The sequence below is a fragment of the Symphalangus syndactylus genome, chromosome 11 (genome assembly GCF_028878055.3).
Source record: "Symphalangus syndactylus isolate Jambi chromosome 11, NHGRI_mSymSyn1-v2.1_pri, whole genome shotgun sequence".
NCBI classification, from domain to species: Eukaryota; Metazoa; Chordata; class Mammalia; order Primates; family Hylobatidae; genus Symphalangus; species Symphalangus syndactylus.
In genome coordinates, this window is record NC_072433.2 from 17,607,955 (window position 1) to 17,627,488 (window position 19,534).

General features: G+C 47.8%; 1 non-coding gene across 1 annotated transcript; it reads left to right on the forward strand.

The window, feature by feature from the left end:
- The first annotated feature begins 6,172 nt into the window (after window positions 1–6,172).
- On the forward strand, window positions 6,173–6,279 carry LOC129457853 (U6 spliceosomal RNA). The gene has a single exon (XR_008649406.1). It is a non-coding gene; the product is annotated as a U6 spliceosomal RNA (small nuclear RNA).
- Window positions 6,280–19,534: the final 13,255 nt, after the last annotated feature.

Consider the following 19,534-nt stretch of genomic DNA (forward strand, 5'->3'; position numbering starts at 1 on the left):
CAGCGGCTGGGCAGTTAGTGACCTTTGGACTGGGAAAGCACTGGAGGCTCCTGGGCCCTACACCCTGGCTGGCATTCACCGGGAGCAGGGAGAGTCCCAGAACTGTCACTCTCAGGCAGGTCCAGTCCCTGGTGTCCTCAACTAGCCAGTCCTGTTCTCCCCTTTCTTCCATGGGGAGGAGCTGGGTGCAGGGAAGAGGGCTGGGCCAGTCCTGGCCTGAGGCACTGTGTTGCCACTTGCCCTCAGCCCCACAGGTGCCCCTGGAGTCTGTGCAGAGGCCCTGGGCAGAAGCGCTGGGGGTGCTCCTACTTTCCTGCCAGAGGGACTGGAGGATAGGATGAGGAAGTGCGCTCAGTGCAAGACCCCGAGAGTCCCAACAAGACTCATTTAGGAGGGTGAGGTAGCCTTGTCTAATAAGGAACTATTTCAGGTTTGCAGTAATCAAGTCTAGCTCAGGGCTGCCCCAAATAGTCAGATAATGGAAGCCAAATGTCTGCAACCATGATTTGGCTCCTGGGCCTAGCTGTCCAGTGCAGACCCAGTGAGGGGCCTCAGCCCTGCACCCAGCTTCCAGGCCCCCACCTCTACCTCAAGATGTCAGTGCAGGCCTGGTCCTAGTAGGTCCTCTGGCTAATGAAGCCTCCTGGAGCCCATAGCCCTACCAATTCCAGTTAGAGCCCACATAGCAGACAGAAAAAGATGCTTTTTTTTTTTTTTGAAATGGAGTTTCCCTCTGTTTCCCAGGCTGGAGTGCAATGGTGCGATTTCAGCTCACTGCAACCTCCGCCTCCTGGGTTCAGGTGATTCTCCTGCCTCAGCCTCCCAAGTAGCTGGGATTACAGGCGCCTGCCACCACACCTGTGTAATTTTTTTTTTTTTTTTAGTAGAGATGAGGTTTCACTGTGTTGGCCAGGGTGGTTTCGAACTCCTGACCTCAAGTGATCCACCTGCCTCAGCCTCCCAAAGTTCTGGGATTACAGGTGTGAGCCACCATGCCCAGCACAAGATGCTTTTTCTTTTCTTTTTCTTTTTTTCTTTTTTTAAGACTGTGTCTCGCACTGTCACCCAGGCTGGAATGCAGTGGCACGATCTCGGCTCACTGCAACCTCTGCCTCCCAAGTTCAAGCGATTCTCCTGCCTCAGCCCCCCAAGTAGCTGGGATTACAGGCATGTGCCACCACACGTGGCTAGTTTTTTGTATTTTTAGTAGAAAAGGGGTTTCACTCTGTTGGCCAGACTGATCTCACTCCTGACCTCGTGATCCGCCGACCTCGGCTTGCCAAAGTGCTGCTGGGATTTCAGGAGTGAGCCACCATGCCCAGCCTACAAGATGCTTTTTAAATTAAGGGCTTCATGAAGAATTTCATGGTTCCCCAGAAAGTGTAAGGAATGTTTAGGGTTTAGCTAAGCCTGGCTTTGAACCTGATGCTAATAGGGGAGAAGGCATCTTTAGACCTGACCTGAATCCAAGTCAGGGGTCCAGTCAGTTGCCCGGCACAGCTGGGTTGGCCTCTTTTCTCAGAGACATCTATCGGCTGTGTTACTGAGGACAGCAAGTTGGGGGTTGCCCCCACCCCAGGAGCACAGCCCATCAGTGGCCCTATTGGCGCTTCATAGGCGTAGTCCTCTGCTAAGGATGGTCAAACTCTGCCAAGCTCCCATTGTCCCTTCCCTCATAGGGGAAGAGGGACATTATGCATGGTGCAGCATGGGGCTTGTGGTCCTCTGTCTGAACCTTGAGCATGGCACCCATGCTGGGTTGGGGAGGTACATACAGAGACACCCAGGGGCATCCTTGGAGAAGGGCTGTCTTTGCTCGGAAAGTAAATGCTCATTTCTGCTCTGTAGCAAAATCCTGCTATATATCCAATTTCCTCCTCAAGCCCTTGACAGATTCTGCAAATGGTCTCGAGGGGTTCAGGGTTCAGACTGTGGGTAGTCTGGGGTTTGCTGGGCTTAGGGACTGTGTGCTCATGATCCCTGGTCTGGGAACATGGTCTCTAAGCCTAGCAAACCCCGGACTTCTTAGTATTCTCTGGATGTCCCTATGCAGCACCAGGAAGAAAGAACACTTTCTCCCCCCACCCTACTCTAGACTTCTCTGCCAGTATCATCCCTCCCTTGCTACCTATGGGCTTCCTGAGCCCTCAACCCTCAAAGCCACAGTCTAACACAGTTCGAGTTAATGCCAACTGCACCACATGGTAGCTGGGTGACCTTGGGCAAGGTACTTATCCTCTCTGGGCTTCATTTGCCTTTCCTATAAAATGGAAACGATGATAATCCTTAACTGAAAGAGTCATTGTGAGGATCAAATGAGATCATTCAAGGGCTGGCACATCGTGAGTGCTTAATAGATAACAGGTGGTATGGTTATCATTGTTATCTGTGGATAACCGTCTTTAACCTGGACCTACTTTTCTGCCCCTCTCCTCCATCTCCCTAAATCCAGACTTGTCACCTTCCTAAAGCCCCTGTGGCCAGAACTGGGGTGGCTGGTCAGGTCCTTCTCCCAGGCAGGCAGGAGGCAGGGAAGTGTGTCTGAGCAGCCTGCATCCCTGGTAGAGAAGATAAAATGAGTCTTCGGAAGCCGGGGTGCTCCCACTTTGGTCATCATTCATTCTCTTAATTTAAGAGGATTTCAAGAATCAGCATTTCTGTGGTAGAAGCCAAAGCCAAAATACAGAGAGGGCGAGAGAGTCACTGAAGGCTACAAAGCAAGTCCAGGCCAGAGCAGGGTGAGAGTCTTGGTCAACCTGACATCCAGCGCTCCTCCCCATCTGACTCAACAGCTCTCATTTCTCTAGAAGCCTCATTCTGAAGCTTTCCTGTTCAGAGAAAGCAGCAAACAAAGCGCAGAGCCGGCCCCCTGGGCCTGGAGCCCTGAGCTCCCCGGGCAGACCCACAGGCTGACGGAGACGTTACCGGAGTTGATGATTCAACTTCCTGCCTTTTGAGAGCTCCCAGACCACAGAGGTTTTCTTGCATGGAGGAGGGGGCATCTCCCTGCAGAGGACCAGTCCCAATGGGACAAGGCCCTACCACAAACCACAAGGACAAGGCAGTGCCTGGAGGGGGCCCTGGGGGCTACACCTGAACCCTGGCCAGCTGGTTCCTGAAGCCTGGCCCTCTTTGGGTTAATGATTACTACCTAGGGTGACCAACTGTTCTGTACTGGTTTGCCTGGGACTGTACTGGTTTTAGCACCAAAAAATCTAAAGCCTAGGAAACCCCCATTCCTGAGCAAACCAAACAGTTCGCCATTCATACCACCCATATGGTAGGACAGGACTTACAGCCTCAGTGATTACGGGGAATCTGAGCCCCAGGATAGCACATTCTAGAACAGAGAATTGGCCAACTGTGGCCTGAAGGCCAACTCTGGCCTACTATCCATTTTTATACAGCCCATGAGCTAAGAATAGTTTTTACTTTTTTTTTTTTTGAGATGGAGTCTCACTCTGTCGCCCAGGCTGGAGTGCAGTGGCACAATCGTGGCTCACTGCAGCCTCCGCCTCCTGGGTTCAAGCGATTCTCCTGCCTCAGCCTCCCGAGTAGCTGGGATTACAGGCATGGACCAAGATGTCTGGCTAATTTTTGTATTTTTAGTAGAGGCAGGATTTCACCATGTTGGCCAGGCTGGTCTCGAACTCCTGACCTCAAGTGATCCACCTGCCTCGGCCTCCCAAAATGTTGAGATTACAGGCGTGAGCCATCGCGCTCAGCCAGATGTGTAAAAATTATGTGAAATTCAAATTTCAGCATCCATAAGTAAAGGAATACAGCCACGCCTGTTCATTTACATGTTTCCTCTGGCAGCTTTCACATTACAAGGCAGAGTTGAGGAGCTGCAGCAGAGAATCTATGGGCCTATGGATTTCAAAGCCAAAAAAATCTACCATCTGACCCTTTACGGAAACAGTTTGCTGACCCCTATTCTAGAGGCACGCAAAGGGTGGGTGGGTGTGAGTAGGCAGTGATGCTTTTGTGAAGAAACTCAGGATTGGGGAAGGAGAGGGAGATTAGAGGAGTGGGCATGATAGCACAACACTAATCCAAGATTCAGCAGATTAGCTGTGAGGCAGGGACTAGGCACCTATGCCTTCTAAGACTCAGTTTGCCCATCTGTACGTTGGGAGAAGGTAGGGCAATAGGAAGGTATGTGCTTCTCTCTGACTTCATGGACTAGTTTTTCAAGCTGCCACTGTCCTCTCCAAGAACTCAGCCACCACCAGGGACTTCTGTGTGGCCTAGGGCAGGTCCTGCCTTCTCTGGGCCTAACCTTGAGGCCTCGCCACCCCACAGAGTAGGTTCTTATCTGGCTTTAAGGCAGACCCAGGACCGGACACTTCATTCCATCTAGACTTTCAACAAGGGTGTGGAAGTACCTACTGTGTGCAAGGCACTCTTAGGGCCCCCTGGCATTGAATGGTCCAGTGAATCCCTCTTCGCCTTTCATCCAGACATTTGGGAGACGAGCTCTCCTCCCTGAGACATGGTGCAGGTGGGGCCATTAACTCCTGCCTTCCCACCCCTACTCAGGTGAACGTCACTGGAAACTTCTCAAGTGCCAAGCCATGCCCTGAGGGTTGCTGAGCTTGGCCAGCAGGAAGCTGACAATCTGGGAGAGCTCAAACAATGTAGAAAGACTCTGGTAAAACTGGGATCCAATGCCCAGCCTAAAGTGGGCCCAATTCAGCTCCTCCACCCACCCCTGCCTACAGCCTACAATAAGATGCTCTCTCCTTTTTATTCTAGAGGGCTAAGGAAGGGGTTTATCTGAGCAGATCAAGGTTCTCGAAAGGCTTGTGGGGAGCCAACCTCAGCTCAACATAGACAGTGGTCTCTCTGGTCTGCTCAGGCAGGGCTAGGGCCATCCCTTTGCAGGGCTTCTGTGTGCTCAATGACACTCTCAGCCCCTCCTGGGGACACTCATCTTACTAAGCCACCTCCCTCTTTTCCTCTGCCCCCACAGCTCTGGTTGCTGACATCAGGTTTTAGGACTTTGGAAAACCTAGTAACTAAGGATCAGCAGAAGATACCACAGAAAGAGATGCTCAGTTTCCAGGCTCTCCCTGGAATTCTCTCATGCAGTAGCATCAGCGGGGTTAGCTATTTACTTATTTACTTAGTTATTTATTAGACTGAGTCTCACTCTGTTGCGCAGGCTGGAGTGCAATGGTGCGATCTCGGCTCACTGCAGCCTCCGCTTCCCAGGTTCAAGCAATTCTCCTGCCTCAGGCTCCTGAGTAGCTGGGATTACAGGCACCTGCCACCATGCCTGGCTAATTTTTTTCTATTTTTAGTAGAGACGGAGTTACACCATGTTGGCCAGGCTGGTCTCGAACTCCTGACCTCAGGTGATCCGCCCACCTTGGCCTCTCAAAGTGTTGTGATTACAGACGTAAGCCACCAAGCCTGGCTGTTATTTATTGTTTTAAGTAAACTTTTGTGTTGAAGTATAATATACAGTCATGTGCTGCATAATGATGTTGCAGTCAACAACAGACCAGATTATAATGGAATTGAAAAATTTATATTGTCTAGTGACATCATAGCTGTGGTAATGTCATAGTGCAACACATTACTCACATAGTTGTAGTGATGCTCGTCTAAACAAACCTACTACACTGCAGTCATGCAAAAGTATAGCACATACAATCATGTACAGTACATAATACTTGATAATAAGCGACTATGTTACTGGTTTATTTATTTACTATACCATACTTTTTATCATTATTTTAGGGTATACTCCTACTTATTAAAAAAGTTAATTGGCCAGGCGCGGAGGCTCACACCTGTAATCCCAGCACTTCGGGAGGCCGAGGCGGGCGGATCACGAGGTCAGGAGCTCGAGACCAGCTGGACCAACATGGTGAAACCCTGTCTCTACTAAAAATACAAAAATTAGCCGGGTGTGCTGGCACATGCCTGTAATCCCAGCTACTCAGGAGGCTGAGGCAGGAAAATCGCTTGAACCCAGGAGGTGGATGTTGCAGTGGGCCGAGATCGCACCATTGCACTCCAGCCTGGGTGACAGGGTGAGACTCTGTCTCAAAAAAAAAAAAAAAAAAAAAAAAAAAAGAGAAAAGGGAAAGGAAAATATTTCTGTACAGCTGTACAATGTGTGTTTTAAGATAAGTGTTTTTACAAAAGTCAAAAAATTAAAGTGCTTACTTCAGCAGCACATATACTAAAATTGGAGCAATACAGAGAAAATTAGCATGGACGCTGTGCAAGGATGACATGCAAATTCATGAAGCATTCCATATTTTTCTAAATGCCCATCAATGATAGACTGGATAAAGAAAATGTGGTACATATACACCATGGAATACTATGCAGCCATAAAAAGGAACAAGATCATGTCCTTTGCAGGGGCATGGATGGAATTGGAAGCCATTATCCTCAGCAAACTAACACGGGAACAGAAAACCAAACACTGCATGTTCTCACTTACAAGTGGGAGCTGAATGATGAGAACACATGGACATATGGAGCGGGGAACAACACACACTCGGGCCTGTTGGGGGGCGGTGGAGGGAGGGAGAGCATTAGGAAGAATAGCTAGTGGATGCTGGGCTTAATACCTAGGTGATGGGAAGATCTGTGCAGCAAACCACCATGGCACACATTTACCTATATAGCAAACCTGCACGCCCTGCACCTATACCCCCGAACTTACAAATAAGTTGAAGAAGAAAAAAAAAAGTTGAAATGGAATTTAAAAGGTTACAGTAAGCTAAAATTAATTTATTATTGAAGAAAGAAAAATATGTTTTTCGAGACAGGGTCTAGCTCTGCTGCCTAGGCTGGCACAGTCATTGCTCACTGCAGCCTCAAACTCCTGGGCTCAAGCAATCTTCCCACCTCAGACTCCCACCTCAGACTCCCAAGTAGCTGAGCATATTGAGCTATTATTTTTTATTTTTTGTAGTGACAGGGTCTCGTTATGTTTCCCAGGCTGGTCTTCAACTCCTGGCCTCAAGTGATCCTCCCATCTGGATCTCCCAAAATGCTGGGATTTACAGATGTGAGTCACTGCGCCCAGCCTGAAAGAAAAATTTATTTTATTTTTATTTTTTATTGAGTATGTGGATTTTGTTTGTTTTTGATACAGGGTCTCACTTTGTTGCCCAGGCTGGGGTGCAGTGGTGTGATCACAGCTCGCTGCAGCCTCAACCTCCCAGGCTCAATCCTCCCACCTCAGCCTCCTGAGTACCTGGGACTACAGGCATGCACCACCAGGCCTGACTAATTTTGGTATTTTTTGTAGAGACAGGGTTTTGCTATGTTGCCCACACTGATCTCAAACTGCCGGGGTCAAGCAGTCCTCCTGCCTCAGCCTCCTGAAGTGCTAGGATTACATCGTAAGCCACCACACTTAGCCTAAGAAAAAATTTTTAAATACATTTAGTGTAGCCTAAGTGTACAGTGTTTATAAAGTCTATGGTAGTGTACAGCAATGTCCTAGGCCTTCACATTCACTCACTGTTCACTCACCCACTCACCCAGAGCAACCTGCAGTCCTGCAAACTGCATTCATGGTGAGTGCCCTATATCTTTTACACTTTTTTTTTTTTTTTTTTTTTTTTGGAGACAGAATCTCACTCTGTCACCCAGGCTGGAGTGCAATGGCACGATCTTGGCTCACTGCAACCTCCGCCTCCCGGGTTCAAGCAATTCTTCTGCCTCAGCTTCCCAAGTAGCTGGGATTACAGGCACCCACCATCATGCCCAGCTAATTTTTGTATTTTTATAGAGACAGAGTTTCACCGTGTTGGCCAGGCTGGTCTTGAACTCCTGACCTTAGGTTATCCGCCCTTCTTGGCCTCCCCCTCCCAAAGTGCTGGGATTACAGGTGTGAGCCACCATGCCTGGCCTACGCTGTATTTTTACAGTACCTTTTCTGTGTTTAGATACACAAATACTTACCATTGTGTTACAATTGCCTACAGTATTCGGTATAGTAACATGCTACAGAAGTTTGTAGTCTAGGAGCAATAGGCCATACCTTACAGCCTAGGTCCATAGTAGGCTGTACCATTGAGGGTTGTGTGAGTATACTCTATGATGTTGCCACAATGATAAAATCACCTAACAATACATTTCTCAGAATGTATCCCCATCATTGAGCAATGCAAGGACTGTACCTACAGAAAAGTGCACCAATCATTAGCTAATCACAGCTCCTGTGATCACACCTGAGTAACCATCACCTGTGTAACCAGAAACAGAACATCAAAGCCCCCTCTGCCAAGTCACTGCCACCCCCGAGATAACCAGTATCTCGGCCTCTCACAGCATAGATTAATTTTGCCTATTTGTGAACTTTATGTCAATGGAATCAGATAGTATATACTATTTTTATGTCTGGCTTCTCTTGCTCAATGAGATTTATCTATGTTGTTGAGCATAAAATACTTTTCTCAGTCTCAGAGCTATATTTTGTGACTATATCACAATTTATTCATTCCACTGTTGATAGAAATTTGGGTTGTTTCCAGCTTTGACTATTACAAATTGTGCATGTCTTTTGGGACACATATGTATGCCTTTCTGCTAAGAATATGTATTTAAGAATGGAATTGTTAGGCCATACGGTATGCCTATGTTTAACTTTAGAGGCTACTGCTGAACAGTTTTCAGGTTATTTTACCAGGGGTTAATTTTTTTTAACAGCAAAGGCTGAAACTTCAGGTGATGTTTTTAGAACTACTTATATTGGTGGTGAAAGGCAACATCTCAACCTATTTCTCAGGCTGCAAATACTTGCCATGTCGACTCTAAAAGAGGTCCAGAAATGCTGCCCATGGAGCCTCTTCTGAACCCTATTCTTTTTTTTTTTGAGACGGAGTCTCACCCTGTTGCCCAGGCTGGAGTGCAGTGGCACAATCTCGGCTCACTGCAACCTCTGCCTCCCAGGTTCAAAGTGATTCTCCTGCCCCTGCCTCCCGAGTAGCTGGGATTACAGGCGTGCACCACCAAACCCGGCTAATTTTTGTATTTTTAGTAGAGATGGGGTTTCACCATGTTGGCCAGGCTGGTCTGGAACTCCTGACCTCAGGTGATCCGATTACAGGCGTGAGCCACCACGCCCATCCTTTCTGAGCCCTATTCTTAATCTGCTCATCAACTCTGCTGAGCTCTGGCTTATTGAGAGTGTGTGGGGCCTGCAGAGCACATGCAATACCAGGACCTTTGCCCGAGAGGCAACACTGTCCTCAGTGGGGCCTGCAATTTCACAACCCAAATCAGAACATGGAGTCTGACAACTAAGCAGGATATTTGAAGCTGGGACTATCCTAGGAAGCCAATTTTTCTCATTTTTTTTTGTTTTTCTTTGTTGAGACAGGGTCTCACTCTATAGCCCAGGCTGGAGTGCAGTGGCGAAATCTCGGCTCACTGCAGCCTCTGCCTCCGGGGCTCAACTGATCTTCTTTTCTCAGCCTCCCAAATAGTTAGGACTGGTCAAGCTGCTCTTGAACTCTGGGACTCAAGCCCGCCTCAGCCTCCTAAGGTACTGGGATAACAGGCATGAGCCACCTCACCTGGCCAGAAAGCCTATTTATCTTTTTCTTTTTCTTTTTTTTTTGAGATGAAGTCTCGCTTTGTCACCTAGGCTGGAGTGCAACGGCATGATCTTGGCTCACTGCAACCTCCGCCTCCTGGGTTCAAGCGATTCTGCTGTCTCAGCCTCCCGAGTAGCTGGGATTACAGGCGTGCGCCACCACACCTGGCTAATTTTTTTTTGTAGAGATGGGGTTTCGCCATACTTCCCAGGCTGGTCTTGAACTCCTGGATTCAAGTGATCTGCCCACCTCGGCCTCCCAAAGTGCTGGAATTCCAGGCATAAGCCACCTCACCTGGTCGGGAAGCCTATTTTTCTAATAATGGATGAGAACAGTGAGGCTCCAATATGTTGCTAACATTATCACATGGTGCTGTAAATATAACCAGTACCTGGGTAAGCATAGGCACAGAGAAAACAATAACAACATAACCCAGCCCCCCTGCGCCTGAACAGACCTCTCTACTTGTGCCAAATTCCTTCCACCTGTGTAACTGACTTAGCTCAGAACTGCTGGGGGATTTGGCAGGCTGTTTTCAGAGAGTGGCAGGGAAAATCCCCATCTGGTCCCTTTCTGAGATGCTTCTAATTCATGGGACCTCATGTCAGTCTCCCTGGCCTAGGTCTTCAACCCCTAGAAGGGACGGAGCTGACTGCATCTCTAGTAGAAACTCGTCTCTGTATTTTCCTTGGGAAAGAGAGTGGCTCCCTTAAGGTTTGGGTAATTATTTCCATCAGTTTGAAGGGCTGGACATTAAGGGCAAGAATCATGGGGCCAGGCGCGGTGGCTCACGCCTGTAATCCCAGGACTTTGGGAGGCTGAGGTGGGTGGATCACGAGGTCAGGAGATCAAGACCATCCTGGCTAACACGGTGAAACCCCATCTCTACTAAAAATGCAAAAAATTAGCCAGGCATGATGGCAGGTGCCTGTAATCCCAGCTACTCGGGAGGCTGAGGCAGGAGAATGGTGTGAACCCGGGAGGTGGAGCTTTCAGTGAGCCGAGATCGCACCACTGCACACCAGCCTGGGCGACAGAGCCAGACTCTGTCTCAAGAAAAAAAAAAATCATGGTTAGTTTGCTATTCACCGGTGCGAGCAATGAAGTTCAACCAGTACCCATGGCCCCCTTGGGTTCTGGATCATTGTTGTGAGGGACTGGTCTCCCTGGAGACTGTCTTTGAGGAGTCCTAGGCCAAGAATGGGCAGGGGCTCTCAGCTTGAGTGTTACCATGATGCCAAGAAATAGTTATTTCTTTTTTTCTGGTCCTATGCTTACCCAGGAAATATTTCATAATAGACCCAGGTTAGTTTCTTCAGCTCCACTTAGCCAACAAATGTACTTTGCCAGATATCCCTATCAATCATTGCCGCAGCCATATGATCAGGTTGTTTCCAGGCTGAACCTCCCCAGATTGGCTTCCATGGGCTTATTTCTGAGCTTTGGTGAGGTTAGGGAATGGTACCAGAGTTCCTTCATCCAGAGACCTGGTCTCTAGATTGCTGCTGAATAGCCCTGGCCACTGGTCAGTTCACCCTCTGTCTTCTCATTTGTATAGTGGGAGTATAGTGGGGGACTTGCCTTACCCTGGGCCTCTGAAGAACTACTGGACCAGAGAGAAGACCCTCTGGTGATTTCATTATGGACATTCCCAAGGACTTGGCTCTAGGCTGGTGCTTTCACAGGGTGTGTGGGTGAGAGCCAATTAGAACAATTTTAGCTGCAAGTATATAAAACTCATCCAAATTGGTTTAAGCAAAAGAGACCTATTTATTTGTTGGTTGGTTTTGTTTACATAATGGACATATTCTGGGGCTTCAGGCACAGTTTGATCCAGGGGTTCAAAAATGTCATTGGACCAGGCCATTTTTCACTTCTGCTTTCTTTAGAGTTGGCCTTGTTCTCAGACTCTGGTGGCAAGACAGCTGCCAGCAGCTGCTGATGCTCTCACATCTCCAAGTCCAACAGAAAGAAGAGCATCTTTTTCTGTCCACTTGAATATCTGATTTTAGCTCTGATTGGACCTCATGGCTTGGCTTGGGTCCCATGCCCATCCCTAAACCAACCACCGTGCAGCTCTGCATGGTGCATAATACACTATACAGCTCCGATTGGCCAGGCTTGATTCACCTGCGACTCTTATGCCAGGGAATTAATTCCACCTGAAGTACATGAGCTGAAAATGACAAGAGTAGTTCCCCAGGTAAAATTGGGGTGCTATTACCAGAAGAGGGGGAGTGGGTACTAAGCAGAGAAATGACAACAGCTATCAACAGGGAACAGTCATGTATGGGCAGGATTCTTCTGGTCTGGGTTTATATAGGTCATCAGTGTACTGATGCACAGGATACAGAGAGCATATGACATACCACCCAACTCCAAGAAAATGTTGGGCTGTCCCAGAAGCCTCCAGATACTGCCCACCCCTCTGAGACCCGGTGTTTCATAGTTAATCACCATGTAATCTGGACACTCTGAATCCACAAGGGTCATCACCCTCTGCCTGGAACAGGGGTCATCTGACCCATGCCTTCTTACTCTCTGAATGTACTGTGTTTTCTTTGAGGGTAAGGACTACAACTTTGCCCTCTTCATATCTGCAGAAATACTTATGAATGAATAATAATCATCTTTGGCAGGTGCGTAGGGCTTGATATTCTCTCTCTTTCTCTTTCTTCTTGTTTTTTTTTTTTTGAGACAAAGTCTTCCTCTGTTGCCCAGGCTGGAGTGCAGTGGCATGATCATAGCTCACTGCAACCTCCAATTCCTGGCCTCAAGTGATCCTCCTGCCTCAGCCTCCCAAAGTGCTGGGATTCCAGGTGTGAGCCATGGCATCCAGCCCCCAAGCTTAATATATTCTAAAACCTCTTTAACATCTATATCTTATTTGATTCTTTGTTCTTTCTTTTGGCTACCCAGGATCTGAGCACTCTTCCTGTGTTGGGAAATGACCTTCACTCTGAGACAGAGCCCATTTCCCTCTGTAGAGGCTGCAAGTACCATGTGCACCCTTTTGCCAGCCTCCCAGTGGCTGGGTAAGGGCACAAGACCTAGGCTGTCACAATCAACCACACAAGCTCCAGACTAACCCAGGAGCTAATGACCCCAGGAAGCAGAGAACACAGAGAACTCTCCTTAATGGTTATTGTGGGTATAGCAGGCTGGTGTCCTCAGGGTGGTAGAGGTGGTGGCACCTGAGGGCACAGACACGGTCCCTGCAGCCTAGCCTGCAGAGTCTAGAGCATGGTCAGTGATGACCATGATGGCAGTAAGGCCCTGACTAAACCAGTTCTTCAGTGTGATCTGGGGCCTTGCTCATTGCTGTGTAGTCCCTGGGTCTGCTTTTCTGCTCTGTCTAGAGATTCTCTGAGCTGCTCAATATCTTTATTATTTTTCTCCTTAAGTCAATTAGTCAATCTGCTTAAGTTAAGAGCCATTTTCTGTTACTTGCAGTTAGAAATCCTTGAGGTAGGACAACTTTTTTCAGATGAATAAGCTGAGGCTTAGAGACTGGCCCAAGCTCATGCAATGTAATGATTTCTGAGTTAAGACCAGAACCCTGGACTAGGTGGGACAGACCTACAACAGGCAAGTGGGAACCCAGGCAAGGAAGAACTTTCTCACAAGGGGAGCTGCCTCACCAGGTAGGAAGCCCCCTGTTACTGCAGGTGTGCCCGCAGGATCTGGGGAGATTTAAGGGAGAGGCCGCACAGGGTAACTCCAGTTCTCTTCTTCGTCATGGATTACACATGTCACCATTTGCCCAACCCAGATGACTCTTGGTGAACACAGGACTGTAAAGATGACAACACAACCCCTGGTACCGCAACTTCAAGTTCCCACAATCTCTTTGCCAGCGCTCCTATCCTGGCCCATGACATAACTGCTGCGAGTCCTGTGTCCCAGAGCAAAGTCATGGTGTTTATGGGCCTCCGTCACTTTAATGAAAAAGCCCCTACACCAAACAAATACAAGCACAGACATTTGCAACTAATTATGGTATTGCTGATCAGTCAAATTTCATTGCAAATTGCATGTTGAAATTGATAGTGGGCGAGTCATGAATAAACTGGTTGTCTGGAAAATGACACGGGCACACAGGAGTAGATTAATAATTCATTTTAGACTCAGCCAGACACTGAAGAAGAGGAAAAAGCAGATTAACATTGCCCCAAGGTTGCTTGTTTACCCGGGTACCTCCTGCCAATATGCCTGGCTTCTAAGGGAAGCCCGTCCTGCTTTAGGATCCTCCCACTTTGGGAGACCGCAGGATACTGAGTATTCCAGGCTTTAATTCTTGGTTTGTAAAATTGCAGTTTTGAGTGGTGTGGGGAAGGGAAGACTGCCCTACGTTCCCATCCACTGCTGAGAAGCCCACTCAGAAGACGTTTTGGAGCACAGACGCCTCTGGCTGCAGCATATAGCACTCCTGGCCTCCCATTTGTAGTTCCTGGGCCTGGGGGAGTGTAGCCCACCTTAAAAGCCCAGGTGGGTCGCTTAGGTCAGCTATGGCTTCAGAAGAGTGAGCCCGGAAAAGGTGGGTGAGGAGCCAGAGTGGCCTTACAAAGCTCTCTTACTGTTCTCCCCAGCGCGGTCTCGGAAGGCTATGAAGTCCAGAAGAGAGAGAATCTCAGCTGGGTGTGGAGACTCCAAGATTGATGGGCAATGTCCTCACAATTGGGGCCCTCAGCGATGTCCTCCTGGAATGTGTTACTGTGCCACTTCACCTGTGGAGGAAGGCAGAAAAAAGACACAAGGCAGGTAGACTACACAGGTGCCAAGGGGCAGGCACTTGTCCACTTGTGAGGTGCGGAGATGCAGCCACAGTGACCACACCAGGCTGGCTCAGCCAGCCCAGAGTGGAGAGTGAACCACCCAGCCCACAGTGTCCACCGACCCACTGCCCTCACCCTATAGGCCTGTACAGAGGAAAGGTCTTAATTTTACCCTGTAGATTGGGGGTCAGAATTCAAATGTCTACCTGAAAGCGGGCCAGTTATGGACAGCACGGAGTTCGCCAGCTGAAACTGATTGGTAGGGGGCGGCCATGACTCAGCTTCAAGAGACTGGCTAGGAACAACAGGAGTTGGAATTTAGAAAAAGGTTTAGGCCAGGGATATCCAGGTGGAAGTCATCAGCAACTGAATGGCCTTTAAAGCCAGGACCCTGCAGGAGATGATGAAGGGAGTGAGTATAGACGAGAGACAAGAGGAGGTCCAAGGATTGAGCCTTGGGGGTGAGGGGGTGTCAGTGAGGAGACAGAGAAGAGGCAACTAGAGACATAGGAGGGAAACTTGAGACAGAGATGTGAGCCTGACACCAGGGAGGAGAAGCCTGTTCCACGCTACAGAGATGCAAGGAAGGTGAGGTCCGATAATTGCCTGCTGCATCTAATGTGGAGAGTCCTTGAAAAGGCAGTTCTGCTGTAGTGGTGGTGCCCTGATGGGAGTCGGGGGAGAAAAAGGAAGGAAGGGAGGAGAGGAGTTGAAGGCAGCAAAGAGTGAATTCTTTCTAGGAGTTATGCCTTAAAGAGGAGAGAAGAAATAGGGTCAAGAGGAGGGCTTTCTTTGAGAAGAATTGCAGCTTTTTTGTGTGCTGACGAAAATGATCCTGGAGAGAGGGAAATTTGACGCTGTGGGTGAGAAGGGGGCTAGGTGTTGGCATGAAGTCTTTGAGGAGGTGGGAGGGGATGGCATCTGGTGCACGAAAAGGGGCTGCCCTGAAATAGGAGCATGGACGGCTCGCCCGTGTCAGTGGGATGGCAGGCAGAGTGGAGGGCACAGATGCGGGTGGGTGGGGGAGTAGTGGTGGGGCCTGTGGAACTTCTCTTCTGAGCGCTTCTATTTTCTTAGCAAAATCGGAAGAGGTTGTCAGCTGAGAATGAGGTGGAAGAGGAGGTGTGAAGCAGTCGTCTAGGAGAGGGGGTGTGAATAGGCTTGGAGATATAGTAGGATTGCTGGGCAGCTGTTAGGGCTCACTCAGGGAGGGTTGTGGTCATTAATTTAAAGTGAGACTGGTCAGCCCAGTTATGAGATTTTCTTCAGTTCTGGTCAGTCTGGAGGTGCACAGATGGAGGGGGCAGAGGATTGAATTTAACTGAGGTTGTGATTTTGCCAGGTGACTACTGTGGCCAGGGGGAGAGTATAGTATTGGATCATGAACTCCAAGCTGGGTAAGGAGGGAAGGGGGGCACTATGGGGATGAGGAATGGTGAATATTTGCTTGGAGCAGTAGGTTCCAGGAGGAATTGCTGGACTTGGGGTCCTGCGGGAGTGAGCTGGAGAGCAAGGCAGTGTTTATACTGGAGTGTGAGATGCATGAAATTGAGATGACGAAGGGATTGCATTGACAGATAATGACGGGTTCAAAATCTGGCTATGGGAGCAAGAGGCTGAGGTACTAGGGAAGCCAAGATTGTGGAGAGGAGGTCAAGGGCCTGAGAGGTGGGTTCATCTACATGAATACTCACATCAAAAACTGCAGCAGGAGTCGGGTGGGAGAGGAGGACTGGGAGCCAGGAGCAAACATCCTCAAGGAATGAGGGAAGTGACCCAGGGCTTTGTAAATTACTACAAAAAGGAGGAATAACAGTGATCTTGTATGACAGCATGACATTCAAATGTGGGTGTTTCTAAAGAGGGCGTCAAACTGTCTAGAAGTGGCACTGAGGAGCAAAATGGGCACCTCCTTACCCCTAGACCCAGGGCCAGAGGGGCCACAGGGGCCACAGAGGGAAAATAGCCACCTCTTAAGAGGCTGCAGGGGAGCAGAATCCACACAGGAGAGGCAGTTTCCATTAAAGCAAGAAAGTGAAGGGGACATTCAGAAATGGGGCTGAGAATATGGGGCCATACTGGTGAGTTTCAGAGAGTCCCGTGAAAGGATTTCTAGAGATGAGGTAGGGAGATAAGGTCAGAAAAGCAAAATACAGCATCCGGTAGGGCTTCGAGTCCTGGGGTGCAGGCTACCTGAGTGTTCTGGGCCTCCTGTGGGAACTGACGTGAGCAGAGATAAAGGGTCTGAGGGGCCCAACGCTGGGCTTGTTGGCCAGTGGAGGGGTTTTTCACTCCTGCTGATGATGGTGCTGTGAAGGTCTGAGGAGGAGCGGTCTTTTTAGAGCAGGTAGGGCCCTGGCTCCCTCCTTATTCCCAGGTAGGAATGTTAATCAAAACTCTCAGGCCAGGCTCAGCGGCTCATGCCTGTAATTCCAGCACTCTGGGAGGCCGAGGCGGGTGGATCACCTGAGGTCAGGAGTTCAAGACCAGCCTGGCCAACATGGTGAAACCCCATCTCTTCTAAAAATACAAAATTTAGCCAGGCATGGTAGCACATGCCTGTAATCCCAGTTACTTGGGAGGCTGAGACACGACAATCACTAGAACCCGGGAGGTGAAGTCTGCAGTGAGCCAAGATTATGCCGCTACACTCTAGCCTGGGCAACAAAGCAAGACTTTGACCCTCGCCCGCACCAAAAAAAAGCTCTCTTCACAGAACTAATACTAAGCCACAGACACATCAATGAAAAATAATTGCCCAGAAATAGACTCATATACGGCATAATAAATCTGTAGTAAACTTGGGCCTCAAAACAGTAGGGATAAGAAACTTGATTTTTTTTTTTAATTTTTGCAGGGACAATTGGTTAACTAATGGGGACAAAATAAGTCCAGATCTTTACTTCAGATCTCATACTAAATGAATTCATGTGAATTAAAAACTGTAAAAATGTAGTGTTGGTGTAAAGATAGAACACTCATATATGGTCAATAGATTTTCAACAAATGCTACCAATGCAATTCAATGGGGAGTGAACAATCTTTCCCCAACAAATAGTGCTGGAACAATTGTATAGCCATATGCAACATAATGAACGTTGACTCTTAGGCCAGTACAAAACGCTAACTTGATATGGATCATAGGCCTGTATGTATGAGCTAAAACTATCAAACTTCCAGAAGAAAACATAGCAGAAAATCTTAGTGATCTTGGGTTTGGCACAGACTTCTTAAATAGGCTACAAAGAGCACAAACTATAAAAATCGATAAATTGGGCATCATCAAAATTAAGAGCTATTATGAAAGGCAAGCCACGGACTGGAAAAAAAAATTGTAACACATATATCTTAAAACTCAATAAAAAGATAACCCAATTGAAAAATGGGCAAAAGAATTGAATATGCACCTCATCAATGAAATATATTTAGATGGCAAATAAATACATGAAAAGATGCTCAACATAGTTTGTCATTAGGCAGCTACAAATTAAAACTACATTTCCCCTAGAAGGGCTAGAATTTAACTGACCAGGCTAGGCGTGGTGGCTCACACCTGTAATCCCAGCACTTTGGGAGGCCAAGGCAGCTGGATCACCTGAGGTTGGGAGTTTGAGACCAGCCTGGCCAATATGGTGAAACCCTGTCTCTACTAAAAATACAAAAATTAGTAGGGCATGGTGGCGCGTGCCTGTAATCCCAGCTACTTGGGAGACTGAGGCAGGAAAATCGCTTGAACCCAGGAGGTGGAGATTGCAGTGAGCCGAGATCTTGCCACTGCACTCCAGGCTGGGCAACAGGGCGAGACTCCATCTCAAAACAAAAAAACAATAAAATAACTGACCAAATCAAGTATTGGCAAAGATGGAGTCCAGGAAGGGTACAACAGTATTGGGGAATCTGCCCTGATATTCACGTAGGTTCTTTTCTGTTTTTCCTAAGCGCAGGCCAGCTTGAGAAATAAAGGGACAGAGTACAAAAGACAGAAATTTTAAAGCTGGGCATCCGGGGGAGACATCACACGTTGGTAGGATCCGTGATGCCCCACAAGCCACAAAAACCAGCAAGTTTTTATTAGGGATTTTCAAAAGGTGATGGAGTGTGCAAATAGGTGTGGGTGTCAGACATCAAGTACTTAACAGGGTAATAGAATATCACAAGGCAAGTAGAGGCAGGGCGAGATCACAGGACCACAGGACCGAGGCAAAATTAAAATTGCTAATGAAGTTTCGGGCACCACTGTTATTGATAACATCTTATCAGGAGACAGGGTTTTGAGATCCACCAGTCTGACCAAAATTTATTAGGTGGGAATTTCCTCTTCCTAATAAGCCTGGGAGCGCTATGGGAGACTGGGGTCAATTTCACCCCTGCAGTCTCGACTTAAGAGACAACTACACCCAGGGGGGCCAGTTTAGAGACCTACCCACAGGCACACGTTCTCTTTCTCAGGGATGTTCCACGCTGAGAAAAATAATTCAGCGATATTTCTCCCATTTGCTTTTGAAAGAAGAGAAATATGGCTCTGTTCTGCCCGGCTCACCAGCGGTCAGAGTTCAAGGTTATCTCTCTTGTTTCCTAAACATTGCTGTTATCTTGTTCTTTTTTCAAGGTGCCCAGATTTCATATTGCTCAAACACACATGCTGTACAATTTGTGCAGTTAATGCAATTATTACAGGGTCCTGAGGTGACATACATCCTCCTCAGCTGACAGGATCAGGGGATTAAAGTAAAGACAAGCATAGGAAATCACAAGGGTATTGACTGGGGAAATGGTAAGTGTCCATGAAATCTTCACAACTTTTTAGAGATTGCAGTAAAGACAGGCATAAGAAATTATAAAAGTATTAATTTGGGGAACTAATAAATGTCCATAAAATCTTCACAATCCACGTTCTTCTGCCATGGCTTCAGCCAGTCCCTCCGTTTGGGGTCCCTGACTTCCCGCAACACAACAGGAACTCTCTCATACACTGCTGATGAGAATGCAAAATGGAACAACCACTTCGGAAAACACTTAGATCATTTCTTAAAAAGATAAAATATACCTATCATATGACCCAGCCATTCCATTCCTAGGTATTTACCAAAGAGAAATGAAAGCATATGTCCACACAAAGATTTGTACATAATGTTCATAGTAGCTTTATTTATAACAGCCCCAAACTGGGAATAATCCAAATGT